The sequence below is a fragment of the Microcaecilia unicolor genome, chromosome 2, assembly GCF_901765095.1.
Source record: "Microcaecilia unicolor chromosome 2, aMicUni1.1, whole genome shotgun sequence".
Classification (NCBI taxonomy): Eukaryota; Metazoa; Chordata; class Amphibia; order Gymnophiona; family Siphonopidae; genus Microcaecilia; species Microcaecilia unicolor.
In genome coordinates this window covers 122,434,912-122,452,553 of record NC_044032.1, presented here as the reverse complement: position 1 = coordinate 122,452,553, position 17,642 = coordinate 122,434,912, and the positions used below count along the sequence as shown (strand labels likewise).

Below are 17,642 nucleotides of genomic sequence, written 5' to 3'. Positions count from 1 at the left end.
CCCTATTGAAAGGGAGAGGAAAAAAACTACACTATATGGAGTACTTCACTAAGTGGCTGAAAGAATGAGGTCAACAAGGTTTTAGATTCATAGTTAGATGGGGCTATATATAGAAAAACAAAAGGGTATACTGCAAAGATGGTCTATATTTTTCTGTGGCAGGAAGGAGGATCCTTGGTGAGAAATTCCAACAATATGTTATTAGGCATTTAAACTACAGAGTATGGGGTGACAAATGGAAGCAGGTGAGATCAAGAAGTCACCCCCAGAAAATGCAAAAATGCAACAGCAATGGGGAAGATAAAGTTAATACTATCATCAAGAAAGTAGAAGGGGAGATTATGCAAAAAATGAGAATATCAATAAAATGGAGCTGGAATGCAATGAGCTCAAAATGTTTGTAGTCCAAATAATAAAGTTTGCAAAAAATAATGTCAGAGGCTTATTTGGATGTTGTTGCTATCAAAGAGGAATGTCCAATGATCCTATATAAGAACATAAATGTTGCCATTTTGGGATAGACCAAAGGTCCATCAAGCCCAGCATCCTGTTTCCAACAGAGGCCAATTGAGGTCATGTACCTGGCAAGATCCCAGAACAGTAAAACAGATTTTATGCTGCTTATTCTAGAAATAGGAAATGGATTTTCCCAAGCCCATCTTAATAATGGCATATGGACTTCCTTTAGAAAATTATCAAAACATTCTCAGGCAACGAATACAGAGTTTAATTACATGTTGAGTGAAGAAATATTATCTCCAGTTTGTTTTAAATTTGCTACTACTTAGCTTCATTGTGTGCCCCCTAGTCCTAGTATATTTGTTAAGAGTAAACAAGCGATTCATGTCTACCTGTTCCACTCTACTCGGTATTTTCTAGACCTTTATCATATATCCCCATTAACCGTGTCCTCTCCAAGCTGAAGAGCTGTGAGGAGTCTGAAGGTAGGATCAGTATGGAATCTGACCTGTAGGTGACCTATCTAAAAGCAGAAATTATAGAGCTTGGCCCAGCAATTGCAGAGATCCTGGAGGTCAGCACCTTTACAAATGACAGAGCAAAACAGAATGCAGATTCTAATGTGGTTAATGACAGTTGGGGACTAGAAAAAAACAGGATGGGGGAATGGAAAGCTACAAAGGAGCATCACATGAGGAGAAAAGGGCCCTGACTGAGTCATGTGCTGTTTAGATATGGACTATGAAAATACCTGAGAAACTCCTACTCAGTGGGGTTATCTGCTGACGAATGTGAGATTTGATCCCAAGCAAAATCTTCTAGGACATTGCCCAAAAGGATTCCCAGCTGAAGTTGGCGTAGAATTAAGCTGAACTTAGCGATGTATATTTAATCTGCTAATAAATGTCTTGTATTACTTTTATAGTTGAGGTGCATCTGTCATGTAACATTTCCTTCCTTCCATTCATTCATCTCCTTTCTATCTGAGTACATCTCGCCTTTGTCGCTGTCGTCATACCTCTCCTACTCTTCTCCGTACTCACTTGCTCCTTTTCCTGCTCTCTGCTGAGGACATTAATCCCAATCCTGGTCCTCCACATCACCTCTCATCCTATTTGTGCAGGTCACACCATGATATCTCCAATCAAATTTCTGTTCCTCTCCTCCCCCCTTCTTCCCTGCCTTTCTCTTGCGCTCTGTGGAATAGCCGCTCTGTCTGTAACAAACTTTCCTACATCCATGACCTCTTTATCTCTCATACTCTCCATCTGCTTGCTCTAACTGAAACTTGGCTTTACCCTGAACACTCTGCTTCAGTCGCGGCCCTATGCCATGGAGGTTATCTTTTCTCCCATACTCCTCGCCCGGTTGGCCGCGGAGGTGGTGTCAGGCTACTACTTTCACCCAGTTGTAGATTTCAACCTCTTCTTCCACCTCAGTCTCACTGTTTTTCTTCCTTCGAAGTCCACTCCATCCGTCTATTTGCTCCTCTGCCTCTCCGAGTAGCAGTCATTTATCGACCCCCTGATAAGTCCCTTTCTTCCTTTCTCACTGACTTTGATGCCTGGCTTTCCTTCTTTCTTGAACCTTCATCTCCTTCCTTCATTCTTGGGGATTTTAACATTCATGCTAATGATCCCTCTGACTCTTTTCAATATCATTTATAAATATATTAAGATAGCACCGGTCCCAGTACAGATCCCTGTGGCACTCCAGTATTCTCCTCCATTGAGAAAAATGGCCATTTAACCATACCTTCTGTTTTCTGTCCAATAACCAATTCCTAATCCACAATGGAACATTGTCTCCTAACTTCATAACTCATTTTCTCAGGAGTCTCTCATGAGGAACTTTGTTAAAAGCTTTGCAGAAAATCTATGTTTATTTACACCTTCAAAGAAATGAAGCAAATAAGTGAGGTAAGACTTCCCTTGGCTGAATCCATGCTGTCTGTGATCCGTAATTTTATTCTTCATAATAGTTTCCAATGTTTATTTTGGCACTGGAGTCAGGCTTACCAGTTTGTAATTTTCTGGATCAGCCCTGGAACCCTTTAAAAAAATTGGTGTTAACATTGGCCACCCTCCAATCTTCAGGTTCTATGGACGATTATAATGACAGGCTACAGATCACTAATAGCAGATCAGCAATTTCATGTTTGAGTTCTCTCAGTACCCTAGGGTGCATGCCATCTGGTTCAGGTGATTTACAACACTAATTTGTTAATTTGGCTCAGTACATCTTACAGGTTCATTGAAAATATTTTCAGTTCCTCCACATCGTCACCCTTGAAAACCATTTCTGGTATACACAGATCTTACTTCATCCATAAACTACTACTACTACTTGACATTTCTAGAGCGCTACTAGGGTTACGCAGCGCTGTACAGTTTAACAAAGAAGGACAGTCCCTGCTCAAAGGAGCTTACAATCTAAAGGACGAAATGTCAAAGGAGCTTACAATCTAAAGGACGAAATGTCAAATTGGGGCAGTCTAGATTTCCTTAATAGAGGTAAGTGGTTAGGTCCCGAAGGCGATATTGAAGAGGTGGGCTTTGAGCAAGGATTTGAAGATGGGCAGGGAGGGGCCTGGCGTATGGGCTCAGGGAGTTTATTCCAAGCATAGGGTGAGGCAAGGCAGAAAGGGTGAAGCCTTGAGTTGGCGGTGGTGGAGAAGGGTACTGAAAGGAGTGATTTGTCTTGAGAGCGGAGGTTACAGGTAGGAACGTAAGGGGAGATGAGGGTAGAAAGGTTAAGGAGGGGCTGCAGATTGAGTGCATTTGTAAGTTAATAGGAGAAGCTTGAACTGTATGCGGTACCTGATTGGAAGCCAGTGAAGTGACTTGAGAAGAGGGGTGATATGAGTATATCGGTCCAGGCGGAAGATAAGACGTGTAGAAGAGTTCTGAATGGATTGAAGTGGGGATAGATGGCTAAGTGGGAGGCCAGTGAGGAGTAGGTTGCAGTAGTCAAGGCGAGAGGTAATAAGAGAGTGGACCAAAGCAAAGAATTCATTCAGTCTCTCTGCTGCGGCCTTGACCTCCCTGAGTGCCCCTTTTGCTCCTTTATGATCTAATGATCCCATGGATTCCCTCGCAGGCTTTGTGCTTCTGATGTACCTGAAAAAGTCGTTACTGTAAGTTTTTGCCTCTGCAGCAAGTTTCTCTTTATATTCTTTTAGTCGTCTTTATCAATCCTGTGATTCTAACTTGCCAATGCTTAAGTTGCTACTTATTGTCTTCATTTGGGTCCTTTTTCCATTCTTTGAATGGTTCTAATAGACTCTTTCAATTCACCTTTTAACCATGCTGGCTGTCGTGAGTAGAGGACATCAGATTGCAGTTACTTACACTATCTGATTTTGTTAAATTTGGTAATTCACTTAGGGCTTCTTTTACTAAGCCATGCTAACGATTCACATGCAGCAAAGGAAAGGATGCCCATAAGATTGAATGGGCTTCCACTCATTTGCCGCACCAAGAATTGCTAGCACAGCTTAGTAGAAGAGGCTCTTAGTGATGCTGCTCCAGCAGCAGATAAGATATGGACACATTTTTGTTGGATTATTTGTAGTAAATAATTAGCAGATTTTAGTACACACAGCTTCAGCTTTAGAAATGTTAATTTCTTTCTTCATCTCTCTGTCATACACCCCAGAATAATTCACTGCTGAGTCACTTTAAAGTTGAAGTAACAAAACATCTGTTTACTCACTGTTTGCAGTTAGATTATAATCAGACAGGCTTATATATACATATTACTATACATTTGTATTATCAGCTCCTTCCATGTGCTTAGATGGTAATGGATGCTCACACCACCATAGATCCTCTCAGGTTAGGAGAGATCATGAGCTCCATGTGCTCCATGTGCTGCATCTGCTGCATCTGCTGTGTCTAACCCCCACAGGAAGTTGCATAGCTGTGTGACCTCTCTAAGTAATTCACATCAGAGGTCACAGAGTAATCACAGAGAAATAATAGGTGACAGGCAATGCATGTAAAATACAATTACATTCCAACAAACCCCTTCTCATGCATAACTGTCATGCAATTATTTATTCATACAAAGTCCAAGCTTTATACGCAGATTCACAAAATGTTCTCTGGGTAACGGTTTGGTCATGATGTCAGCTGTCATCTCACTGGTGTGACAATAGTGTAGACTGATGACCCCTTCTTTCGCCAACTCTCGCACGTTGTGGTATTTCGTTGCGATGTGCTTGGTGCGTGACTGAACCTTGTCATTCTGTGACAGTCGGATGCAGCTCTGATTATCTTCCATTATCTGGATTGGTCTCTTTTCAGCTATTCCAAAATCCAGCAAAAGTTTTTCAATCCACATCAGTTCTCTGCACGCTTCCGATACGGCCACGTATTCAGCTTCTGTAGAAGACAAACTCACAATACTTTGTTTATGACTGGCCCATGAAATTTGTACATTTCCATACATAAACACATATCCACTTGTGGATTTATAATCAGAATGATCCCCTGCCCAATCTGAATCACAGTAACATATTAGTTTTGGATTACTATTGGCTGAAATCTTTAATTTACAATCAATGGTACCCTTTAAATACCTTACCATCCTTTTAACTGCAGTCCAATCTGATTTGGTAGGTGAGCTGACCCTTCTGCTCAAAATTCCTACTGCATTTGCTATATCAGCCCTGTATGTGGTAGCTAGATATAAAAGCTTACCTATGGCTGATCTATATTGGATGTTATCTGGTAAAGGTTCTCTTACTGTTTCATCCTTCAGAAAATCAGTGATCATGGGAGTGCTTACAACTTGGGCATCTTGCATACCTAAACTTTCAATAAGCTCATTTATTTTCTGCTTCTGGCTTAGAAGATAAGAACCATCATTTTGTTTCTCAATTTCTATACCAAGATAGTATGACACATTACCAAGTTCTTTTATCTCAACATTGAGGTTTAAACACTTTACAATGTCCTTGTACTCTTGCTCACTTTTGCTTGCAATGAGCAGATCATCAACAAAAGCTAAAATGTATGCATATTGTCCATTTGTGCACCTAGTGTACAAGCATTTATCTGCTTCACCTTGCTTAAATCCTAAATTTGTCAATATTTCATGCAATTTATCATTCCAACATTTTGCACTTTGCTTTAATCCATAAAGACCTTTGTTTAATTTACACACTAGCTGTCTTTGTTTTGTATTTATGAAACCTGTTGGCTGTTCCATGTACAAGTCTTCAGTTATATCTCCGTGAAGAAACGCTGTTTTCACATCAATGTGGTTGACTTGCATGCCTTTTGAGACTGCAATGCTCAGAAGTGTTCTAATTGTCGTGTGTTTCACTACAGGTGCAAACACTTCATCAAAATCTTCTCCATATTTTTGAAGATATCCCTTTGCCACTAATCTGGCTTTATACCTTTCCACTTTTCCTTGTGCATTCCTTTTTAACTTGAATACCCATTTGCATCCTATAGCTTTCTTGCCAGGAGGTAATTTTGTAAGAATCCAAGTATTATTTTTATCCAATGCATCAATTTCTTCTTGTGCAGCTTTATGCCATTCAGCAGCTTCTTCTGCTGGCATTTTCTCAATCTCATCCCATGTTAAGGGCTCTTGAGCTTCTGCTGACTTTGTTAGGTAAGACAGTCTTAGGGGTGGAACACCTTTGTTTTCCCTGGATGAGCGTCTGACAACAGGTTGGTCTGACCTTTCCGCATCCTCTATATCTGAGAGTCCTTCTCCAATTGATTCCCCTTCTCCAACTGTACTGTCTTCTTCAATGATCCTTTCTGTGTCTGTTTCCTCTACCTGTTCCTCGTTAGATACAGATGAGTTGCTTTCAGACATCTGCCTTGGTATGGCATTTATATACACTGGCATGTCTATTATGGTTCTAGTTTCATATTCTGGATGATAAGGCTCATCTGGGACAATCCAGCCTTTATCAACCCTTTTGTTTTCATCAAAATATGTAACATGTCTTATGCCAACAATGCCAGTTTTCAGATTCAAAATTCTATATCCTTTGTGTCCTGGAGCATAGCCAACTAAAATGCCCCTTTCTGTTGTGGAATCCAGCTTATGCCTTCTTTGCTTTGGTACATGAGCATATGCTGTACTTCCAAATGTTCTTATGTGTGACAGGTTTGGCTTCCTACCATGCCATGTCTCATGTGGTGTGCGCTCAGCGCCTTTAGTTGGCATTCTGTTTTGTAGGTACACTGCTGTGAGAATGGCTTCCCCCCATAGTCTTTTAGGGAGATTGCTATCTGACAGCATACATCTGGTCATTTCCACAATTGACCTAAATTTTCTCTCTGCAACAGAATTTTGCTCTGGTGTATAAGCTACTGTTGTGATATGTTGAATGCCTTCTTGTTCTAGAAATGTGCGCATGCTTTGTGAAGTGAACTCACCACCATTGTCGGTCTGAAGAACCTTTGGTTTTCTTTCAAATTTATTGCTCACCATGGCTACGTATTTCTTCAGCATGTCTGTGACTTGACTTTTCTCTTTCAGCAAATAGGCCACACAATATCTAGAGAAATCATCCAAGAATATTAGCACAAATCTGTTATTTCCCAATGATGGGATATTAAACGGTCCACATAAGTCACTGTGTATTAAGTCCAGCACTTTATTACTCCTATTTCCTGTGTATGCAGGAAATGAGGGTCTCACACCTTTTTGAGTAACACAGTCTATGCATTTCTCCATATTACCAGCATCTGCACTTATCTGAATGCCGGTGGCCAGTTGCTTACTGTAAAGATCCTGGATCACCTTAGAATCACGATGTCCCAGGCGGCGATGCCAGATTTCCAGACTACATTTACCATCATTCTTCCTTACTTGCGCCATATGTGAGGCTTCACCTGAAATGCTCAGTTTATAAACATCATTATGCATAAAAGCTTCAGCATACACTTCATCATTTTTAGAGATTGTGCACTTACTGTTTTCAAAATGAATCACAAAACCCTTCTTATCTAATGTAGATACACTAAGCATATTGCAAACTGCTTGGGGAATATACAAGACATCACTTACAGGAATTTCTTTAACTTCATTAGACACTTTGCATTTTAAGAATCCAATACCTTTTGCTTGGATCTTAGCAGTCCCTGCGTTTGCAGTTTTAAGAATACCTTCCTCTGGACACATTTCCTGAAAGAAATCCTTACAATTGGTTAAATGGCATGTGCTCCCTGAATCCAAAATCCAAGTACTTTCATTTGAATTATTATTTACCATAGTCAAAGATTTTTCTGCCATTAGAAAGCCCTTGTGTTTATCTTTGTCCTTCATACATTTCCTGGTTTGAAAATTCTTTAGTTCCATTGGCTTAGGTGAGCTAGAGGGAGTGTTTTGTGTTTCCTTACACCATTTAGATACATGTCCCTCCTTTCCACATGAGTAGCAAATCAGCTTGCCCTTGGGTGGAGTTTTCCCATAGCTCCGCCTTCCTCTGTTCTTTGCCAAGAAATTTGTTTCATTTCTCTCTGACTTGCTTTGAGAACACATCTCCTCAGAATCATTTATTATGCATTCCTGCCTTAGTTTTGATGTTGTCTGTTCAAAAGATTGCCCTTCAATGGCCTCATTTACAGACCTAAAAACATCAAACTTCTTTGATAGTGAGGTAAAAAGAAATGCTCTTTTCAATGCATCACACATGGGAATTCCAGAAAGTTCTAGCTTTTGAAATGAAGACATAAGATGCATAATGTGATCATTACATTTACTTTTATCCCTTAATTTGGTTTCATTCAACTCTGCTAACCAAATTGGTTGCTGCTTTGCATATGTAGTTGCATACATAGTTCTCAGCTTACATAAAATGTCCTTTGGTGTATCTTTTCCCTCCACTAATATGGCTTGTTTCTCTGAGAGAGCTTCCAAAAGCATGCACTTCACATAATAGTTTGCATTGTCCCATTCAGCCATATTTTCAGCTGTTCTGTCTTGGTCTAAGCATATATTTAATCCTTTTGCTCGAAGGAGACATATGAATCTTAGTTCCCACTGCCGATAATTAAACTCAGTTAATTTAGGCACCTTGAGAGAATAGAAAAATGGTGAATTTCCTCCCTCAGCCATTTTCTTAGCCTTCTGTCTGCTGTGTGGGGGGAGAGAGAGACAGACTGAATCTTTCCTTTAAAACTTAAGAGAAAAATGTGGCCTTTTTTTCTGCCTGGTAATATTTCTCTTCTTTTTCAATTCCTGGACCCTGGGCCCATAACCCTTTTGTTGGATTATTTGTAGTAAATAATTAGCAGATTTTAGTACACACAGCTTCAGCTTTAGAAATGTTAATTTCTTTCTTCATCTCTCTGTCATACACCCCAGAATAATTCACTGCTGAGTCACTTTAAAGTTGAAGTAACAAAACATCTGTTTACTCACTGTTTGCAGTTAGATTATAATCAGACAGGCTTATATATACATATTACTATACATTTGTATTATCAGCTCCTTCCATGTGCTTAGATGGTAATGGATGCTCACACCACCATAGATCCTCTCAGGTTAGGAGAGATCATGAGCTCCATGTGCTGCATCTGCTGCATCTGCTGTGTCTAACCCCCACAGGAAGTTGCATAGCTGTGTGACCTCTCTAAGTAATTCACATCAGAGGTCACAGAGTAATCACAGAGAAATAATAGGTGACAGGCAATGCATGTAAAATACAATTACATTCCAACAATTTTGAGATTACTATTGATACTACAAAAGCCTTGCAGAAATATGCTAAATCATCATGTAATTGGATGTCTATCCTGTATATCTAATGCAGCATGCCTCACTATCATTTCTTTATCTGTTAACCGAATGGTTTAATACAATATTTCCCACATCGGTCCTGGAGTACCCCCCTTGCCAGTCAGGTTTTCAGGACATCCACAATCAATATGCACAAACTTGATATGCAAATCTCTAATGTATATTCATGCTGGAGTTTTTTCATTTGCTAGGGGAAATAATATTTTAACCCCAATTCCAAAGAATGTAAATGGGAATATGCAAGAAGTGAGCAATTACAAACCCATAGCCTCAATTCTGCTTGTTACAAAAATGATGGAAAGTTTGTCATTCAGCAGCCTGAGAGCTATTTGGACAAACTTGATAATTTACAAACATTTTAGTACAGAAATAGTGGTAGGTTCTATTGTAGCTTTTCGAAACACAGTACTGAGTCAGGGAAAATGTGCAAACTTAATTCAATTTGATTTTTAAGCACACTTGATTGGATGGACCATGGGATTTTCCCATCTGCATTGAGTAGTTTTGGTATTCATGGTACTGTTCTAGAATGGTTTCAAGGTTTTCTCACCAACCAATCTTACCGTGTTAAGGGTAATGATGTTAAGTCAGAATCCTGGAGAGAATCTTGTGGCATTCCACAGGGTTCTCCTCTATCGTTGATGAGATCTCAGGTCGTTTCGTTTAAGATAACTGGACTATAACTTTTTCTGGTATGTTAATTTAATTGAAAACTAGATTTTGTCTCATAGACGAGCTAAATAAGGAAAACACCAAATTTCTGTGGTTGTGGGGACAAAAATGGCCCTACAGAAAAGGCACTATATACTGTGAACCAGACTTCCAAATTACAGACTCAGGCCAAGTCAGCCCATGCTAAGGCTTGCTGGCTAGTAAGCCCAGATCTATTAAGCATTGAAAGGAACATTGCTGACATAGCCAAGGCTGAAAGAGTGAAAATAACAACACCCTTATTTACAGAAACTTGATCTGCATGTTCTGGAGCAACCTGCTCATGGTGCCAACGGCCCTGTTTGGTCCTTCAAGCCAGGGGCGTAGCCAGACAACAGATTTTGGGTGGGCCTAGGCAAGAAGTGGGTGGGCACCAAGTGTTCTCCCCCCCCCCCCCCCAAAAAAAATATATATATATCTCAGCTGGCGGGAAAACGCTTCTTTCCACCTTGGCAGTCTGACGCAGGCATGACTGAAAACTGAGAATGCACAGGTGCCGGTATCGTGGAGAGTAGTGTTTTCATTACCATCAGGGGGAAGTCCTTAGCTGGCGGAGCTTGGAATCCCCACCAGCTATGGCTAAACATGTGCTACTGTTGGGTGGGCCCTGGCCCACCCAGGCCCACCTGTGGCTACGCCACTGCTTCAAGCCACAGCAATGGAAAAGTACTAGATTTGTTATTCTGGATAGCATGACTCTCTAAAATCAAGAAAAAGGTATAAAGAAACTCCTCCTTAAGCATAACATGACCTTTGGGTGTTATCTTGAGCAGTTCACATATAAGCTGCCATCCGTGGGACAGATAACAGTCCTGGTCTGAGCCAGCGACATGAACAGCATATAAGGCTCGTAAAAAGTGGCTCCTCCCGCCTGCTCCTGCTCACCTGCCTGCCAGGGTTGCCTGCCTGAGAGGGAGACAGACCATTTGCTAGCAGCTGGCTGCAGCTCCTGTGCCTCAACAGATCCTACAGACTGCCTGCCTCTGTCTATACCATCATGGGTGAGAAGAGCTGTGTCATCAAGTCAGGTCATACCTTGTCCTTCCCCTAGTGCCTTGGGGTGTTAAGTGTCAACGGATTTTAGGACTAGGGCATGTGTGCAGATGACGTTTAATGTGAGCAAGTGCAAAGTGATGCATGTGGGAAAGAGGAACCTGAATTATAGGTATGTCATGCAAGGTTCCATGTTAGGAGTCACTGACCAAGAAAGGGATCTAGCTGCCGTCGTTGATACGTTGAAACCTTCTGCTCAGTGCGCTGCTGCGGCTAAGAAAGCAAATAGAATGTTAGGCATTATTAGGAAAGGAATGGAAAACAAAAATGAGGATGTTATAATGCCTTTGTATCGCTCCATGGTGCAACCACACCTCGAATATTGTGTTCAATTTTGGTCGCCACATCTCAAAAAAGATACAGTGGAATTAGAAAACGTGCAGAGAAGGGCAACGGAAATGATAAAGGAGATGGGAAGACTTCCCTATGAGGAAAGACTAAAGCGGCTAGGGCTCTTCGGAATGGAGAAAAGGCGGCTGAGGGGAGATATGATAGAGGTCTATAAAATAATGAGTGGAGTTGAACGGGTAGACGTGAAGCGTCCGTTTATGCTTTCCAAAAATACTAGGACTAGGGGGCATGTGATGAAGCTACAAAGTAGTAAATTTAGAACGAATTGGAGAAAAATTTCTTCACTCAACCACTGCCAAGGGCCACTCGTTGCGTTGGGCCTGGTTGTCTTTGAGTAAGACAACAACCTTCGCGGATTTTGCCCTTGCTGATCTGCCATTTGCTGCGGGTCTGTAGGGTCGGGAGGTACTCTCGTCTCCAGCGGCTCCAGAAGGTATTGGCCAAACTCTGGACTTGTCTCCATTGCCGTCTGCATAGGTCTTTCTCATCGAAATCCCCAGGCGGGTTTGGTGGCACACCTGTCTTTTGCGTTAGAAGTGTGGCTGGGGTCAAGATCAAGGGCGACTCTGGATCTGAGGACACTGGGATCAGAGGTCTCGCACTGATGATAGCAGATACTTCTGCCAGAAGTGTGGTCAGCACCTCATGGGTGAGGCGATTAGCCCCTGCTTCAGATAGCATAGAGTTGAGAATGCGACGAGCAATCCCGATCATGCGCTCCCAAACTCCTCCCATATGCGAAGCATGGGGGGGTTGAATATCCACGTGCAGTGGTGATCGTTCAGGTACTTTTCGATAGCTGGTGCGTTGATCTTCTCTGAATGTATTTTCAGCTCTTTGCAAGCACTTATGAAGTTAGATCCACAATCAGAGCGAATCTGCTTGGCTGGGCCGCGGATTGAGAGGAACCTCCTGAGAGCGTTTATGAAGCTTGAAGTGTTCATCGACTCTATGACTTCGATGTGGACAGCGCGTATGCTCATGCACGTGAACAAAACGGCCCATCGTTTGCTGCTTGCACTTCCTCCTCTGGTTCGTCTCGAGACAACTGGCCAAGGTCCAAAGATATCCAGTCCCACATAGGTGAATGGTGGGTCAGTGCTCAGCCTTTCGGATGGCAGGTCTGCCATTCTTTGGTCTTGGTGTTTGCCTCGCAGTTTTCGGCACTTGACGCATCTGTGGATGGTTGCAGTGATGCACTGCTTCGCTCAACATGTAATTAAACTCTGGAATTTGTTGCCAGAGAATGTGTGACTAGCTTAGCAGAGTTTAAAAAAAAGGTTTGGACGGCTTCCTAAAGGAAAAGTCCATAGACCATTATTAAATTGGACTTGGGGAAAATCCACTATTTCTGGGATAAGCAGCATAAAATGTTTTGTACTTTTTTGGGATCTTGCCAGGTATTTGTGACCTGGATTGGCCACTGTTGGAAACAGGATGCTGGGCTTGATGGACCTTTGGTCTGACCCAGTATGGCAATACTTATGTATGTACTTATGTACCCTGCCTTGACAGGTACATAAATACTCAGTACTTTACCATCATCTTGGGAATATTGGTATAACGGTATCATCTCTAATTTGCATTGCTTTTACTGCTGCCAATTCATATAATAAAGTAGCTTTTATTTTTATATAATATCTGAGTCTTGTGTCCTATTCTTCAGTGTTTCTTTTCGGCTGAAAGCTTGGATTTTTGCTTTTGGAGAGAAGTATAATTTACATCTAATTATATTCCAGAGTGCTACTTTTATAATTTATTACCTCTATACATGCCCCCTCTGTGTCTGCCCTCTACCTGAGCCTAGGTAATTGAGTTTAGCTCCCCACAATGTAGTCTACCTGGATTTCAGAATAGCCTTTGACACAGTTTCTCATAGAAGGTCCATCAAACTTAGTAGACTAAAGTTAGGAACCAAAGCATTGAACTGGATTAGAAACTGGTTGGCTGACAAATTGGATAGGATTGGACATATGACAGAGTGGTGGTGAATGAAATTCGCTTGGAGGAAAGAAAGGTGAGTAGTGAAGTGCCACAAGGATCAGTACTAGGGCCAATTCTGTTCAATATATTTGTGAGTAACACTGCTGAAGGGTTAGAAGGAAAAGTATGTCTTTTTGCAGAGGACACAAAGACTTGCAACAGAGTAGACACACCAGAGGCAATAGAAAACATGAGAAGAGATTTACAAGCATCAGAAGCATGGTCTAATGTTTGGCAGTTAAAACTCTAGTGTGAAGAAGTGCAGAGTGATGCACTCGGGAGTAAAAATCCAAAGGAGCGGCCATGTGCTAGTGGGCAAAAGGCTGATATGCACAGATGAAGAGGGACCTTGGGGTGATAGTGTCTAAGGATCTCAAGGTTGCGAAAAAATGCAACAAGGCATCAGTCATAGCCAGAAGGATGCTAGGCTGCATAGAGAGGAATCACTAGCAGAAAAGGTGTTAATGTCCTTATACAAGTCTTGAAGACCTGAATATGTACACCCTAGTGGAAAGAAGAAATAGAGGAAATCCGATACAGATGTTTAAATACTTGAACGGTATTAATCTACAAACCAATCTTTTTCTGAGTCAAAGAGGCGATAAAAAAAGAGAACATAAATTGAGATTGCAGGGTGGTAGGAGTAATGTCAGGAAATATTTTTTGACTGAGAGGGCCGTGGACGCTTGGAATGCCCTCCCAGTAGAGGTTATGGAGACAGTGACGGAATTAAAAAATGAAAGGGATAGGCACAAAGGAACCCTTCTCATACATCTCTCGATGCAATTCTCATAACATTATTGCCTTCCTCTGGACTGCTTTATCATCTTATGTTCTTAGGAGTAAAGTCACGAAATTCAAATCACAGAGAGGATGGTCGAAACCTGGAATACCCTCCTAAGGTGGTAGAGACAAAAACGGTGAAAGAATTAAAAATGGCGTGGGATGAACACAGAGGATCTCTAATTATAAAATGGATGGTATAAAAAACCCCTAAACTTAAATGGCTGCATGTGTGTGGATGTGACAAGTGATACGTCGATGGTGACTCCAGCCCAGATGAACTAGGGTCAGAGCCTGGCAGACTTATATGATCTATGTTCCATATATGTCAATCTGGTTGAGGATGGGCTGGAAAGGGCTTGGACAGCAACTTCAGTGGCTGGAACCTGAGGACAGTGCTGGGTAGACTTTCTGGGCTGTGTCCCACAAAGACAAGACAGATAGGCTGGAGTGGGCTTCAACAGCAACTCCAGTAGCAAACTGGGCCAGGCAGACTTCAATGGTCTATGTCCCAGAAACACCAAAGAACAACCACAATCAAGTATTTTACATCACATTCTTTTTTATTTATTTATTTATTGCATTTGTATCCCACATTATCCCACCTTTTTGCAGGCTCAATTGCTTATTTAATTATGAATTGACTAGTAAGAAATGCCCGTTTCGGAAAAAAATGAAACGCAAGGTAATTTCCCGCCCACCATCCTCCCTCCCTCCCTTCCGAGTTCCAGACCTCCCCCCCCCCTCCGTCCCTCCCTTCTGAGTTCCACACCCCCCTCTCCCTCCCTCCGTCCCTCAGTCACTTGGTTGCGAGTTTGTGATTAAAGTTTGCAGCGCTGTCCCCGCTGCTGTCACTGAATGTGTGGGACTCCCCCGCTGCTGTCACTGAATCTCTGAAACTCGTGCGTTGTGCGTTCCCCGCCCTCTACGTCATCGCGTTTTGACGCGAGGGCGGAGGTACACTGACTGCAGGCCCGTCCTGCCCTCTGCGTCATCGCGTTTTGACGCGAGGGCGGACTTCCGGCTTGAGGCTTCATTGGAATGTTGGAGGTGCCTTTTATATATATATACAGTGGTGGAAATAAGTATTTGATCCCTTGCTGATTTTGTAAGTTTGCCCACTGACAAAGACATGAGCAGCCCATAATTGAAGGGTAGGTTATTGGTAACAGTGAGAGATAGCACATCACAAATTAAATTCGGAAAATCACATTGTGGAAAGTATATGAATTTATTTGCATTCTGCAGAGGGAAATAAGTATTTAATCCCTCTGGCAAACAAGACCTAATACTTGGTGGCAAAACCCTTGTTGGCAAGCACAGCGGTCAGACGTCTTCTGTAGTTGATGATGAGGTTTGCACACATGTCAGGAGGAATTTTGGTCCACTCCTCTTTGCAGATCATCTCTAAATCATTAAGAGTTCTGGGCTGTCGCTTGGCAACTCGCAGCTTCAGCTCCCTCCATAAGTTTTCAATGGGATTAAGGTCTGGTGACTGGCTAGGCCACTCCATGACCCTAATGTGCTTCTTCCTGAGCCACTCCTTTGTTGCCTTGGCTGTATGTTTTGGGTCATTGTCGTGCTGGAAGACCCAGCCACGACCCATTTTTAAGGCCCTGGCGGAGGTTGTCACTCAGAATTGTACGGTACATGGCCCCATCCATTCTCCCATTGATGCGGTGAAGTAGTCCTGTGCCCTTAGCAGAGAAACACCCCCAAAACATAACATTTCCACCTCCATGCTTGACAGTGGGGACGGTGTTCTTTGGGTCATAGGCAGCATTTCTCTTCCTCCAAACACGGCGAGTTGAGTTCATGCCAAAGAGCTCAATTTTTGTCTCATCTGACCACAGCACCTTCTCCCAATCACTCTCGGCATCATCCAGGTGTTCACTGGCAAACTTCAGACGGGCCGTCACATGTGCCTTCCGGAGCAGGGGGACCTTGCGGGCACTGCAGGATTGCAATCCGTTATGTCGTAATGTGTTACCAATGGTTTTCGTGGTGACAGTGGTCCCAGCTGCCTTGAGATCATTGACAAGTTCCCCCCTTGTAGTTGTAGGCTGATTTCTAACCTTCCTCATGATCAAGGATACCCCACGAGGTGAGATTTGCGTGGAGCCCCAGATCTTTGTCGATTGACAGTCATTTTGTACTTCTTCCATTTTCTTACTATGGCACCAACAGTTGTCTCCTTCTCGCCCAGCGTCTTACTGATGGTTTTGTAGCCCATTCCAGCCTTGTGCAGGTGTATGATCTTGTCCCTGACATCCTTAGACAGCTCCTTGCTCTTGGCCATTTTGTAGAGGTTAGAGTCTGACTGATTCACTGAGTCTGTGGACAGGTGTCTTTCATACAGGTGACCATTGCCGACAGCTGTCTGTCATGCAGGTAACGAGTTGATTTGGAGCATCTACCTGGTCTGTAGGGGCCAGATCTCTTACTGGTTGGTGGGGGATCAAATACTTATTTCCCTCTGCAGAATGCAAATAAATTCATATACTTTCCACAATGTGATTTTCCGGATTTAATTTGTGATGTGCTATCTCTCACTGTTACCAATAACCTACCCTTCAATTATGGGCTGCTCATGTCTTTGTCAGTGGGCAAACTTACAAAATCAGCAAGGGATCAAATACTTATTTCCACCACTGTATATATATATATATATATATATATATAGATAGATAATGAGTGTGACAAGTAGGGCAGACTGGATGGATCATTCAGGTCTTTATCTGCTGTTACTTACTATATATTATGTAAATAGAAGGATAATATCAAAACAAAACACATCAACAGTTCATTTATGATGGGCAAGACTGGTGCACAGACAACAACTCCAGCAGTGGGGAATTGATGCCAGTGCCAGACAGACTTCTATGGTCTGTGTCCCAAATATGGAAAGACAGATCAAGATGGGGTGGAGTGGGCTATGCTATGAGTGAGCGTCCTTGGGGACGTTTTCACCTGAGCATCGCTGGAGTTGAGTACCTAACCACCTGGAGGAGCTGAACAAGACCCCTGAAGACGCTAATTTTAGTGAAACATGATCATGTCGGGTCCAGGTTCCGTGGTGTATCAACTTCTTATTGTGATATAAACCCATGAGGAAGAGCATTTACCAATAGGTGACTGTATTACTAATTTGGAAGTGCTGAACCCGGAGGTATTTTATTTATTTTTGTTACATTTGTACCCCGCGCTTTCCCACTCATGGCAGGCTCAATGCGGTTTACATGGGGCAATGGAGGGTTAAGTGACTTGCCCAGAGGTATGAGGATTGAAGATAGTCGTCCACTTACAGTTAGTGATTTAAAGGACATTTAACTTCAAGAGAGAACATCTGCAGTGACGTCCTAAAGGAACGGAATTCATCTTATAAATTTGGACCAGATTTTCAATGTGGAAAGGACTTATGTATTAGGACGATTAATCAATAGCTGTGTAATTCCATTGTGATGCACTAGTCCTTGTTTAGTAACAGTCTGATTTCATTTGTATTAGTTAGTGTTTGATGTAAACCT

At 42.2% G+C, this 17,642-nt stretch overlaps 1 protein-coding gene across 1 annotated transcript in view; it reads right to left on the bottom strand.

Moving 5' to 3' along the window:
• CERT1 (ceramide transporter 1) overlaps positions 1 to 17,642 on the bottom strand; it is a 540,904-nt gene that overhangs the window by 237,229 nt on the left and 286,033 nt on the right.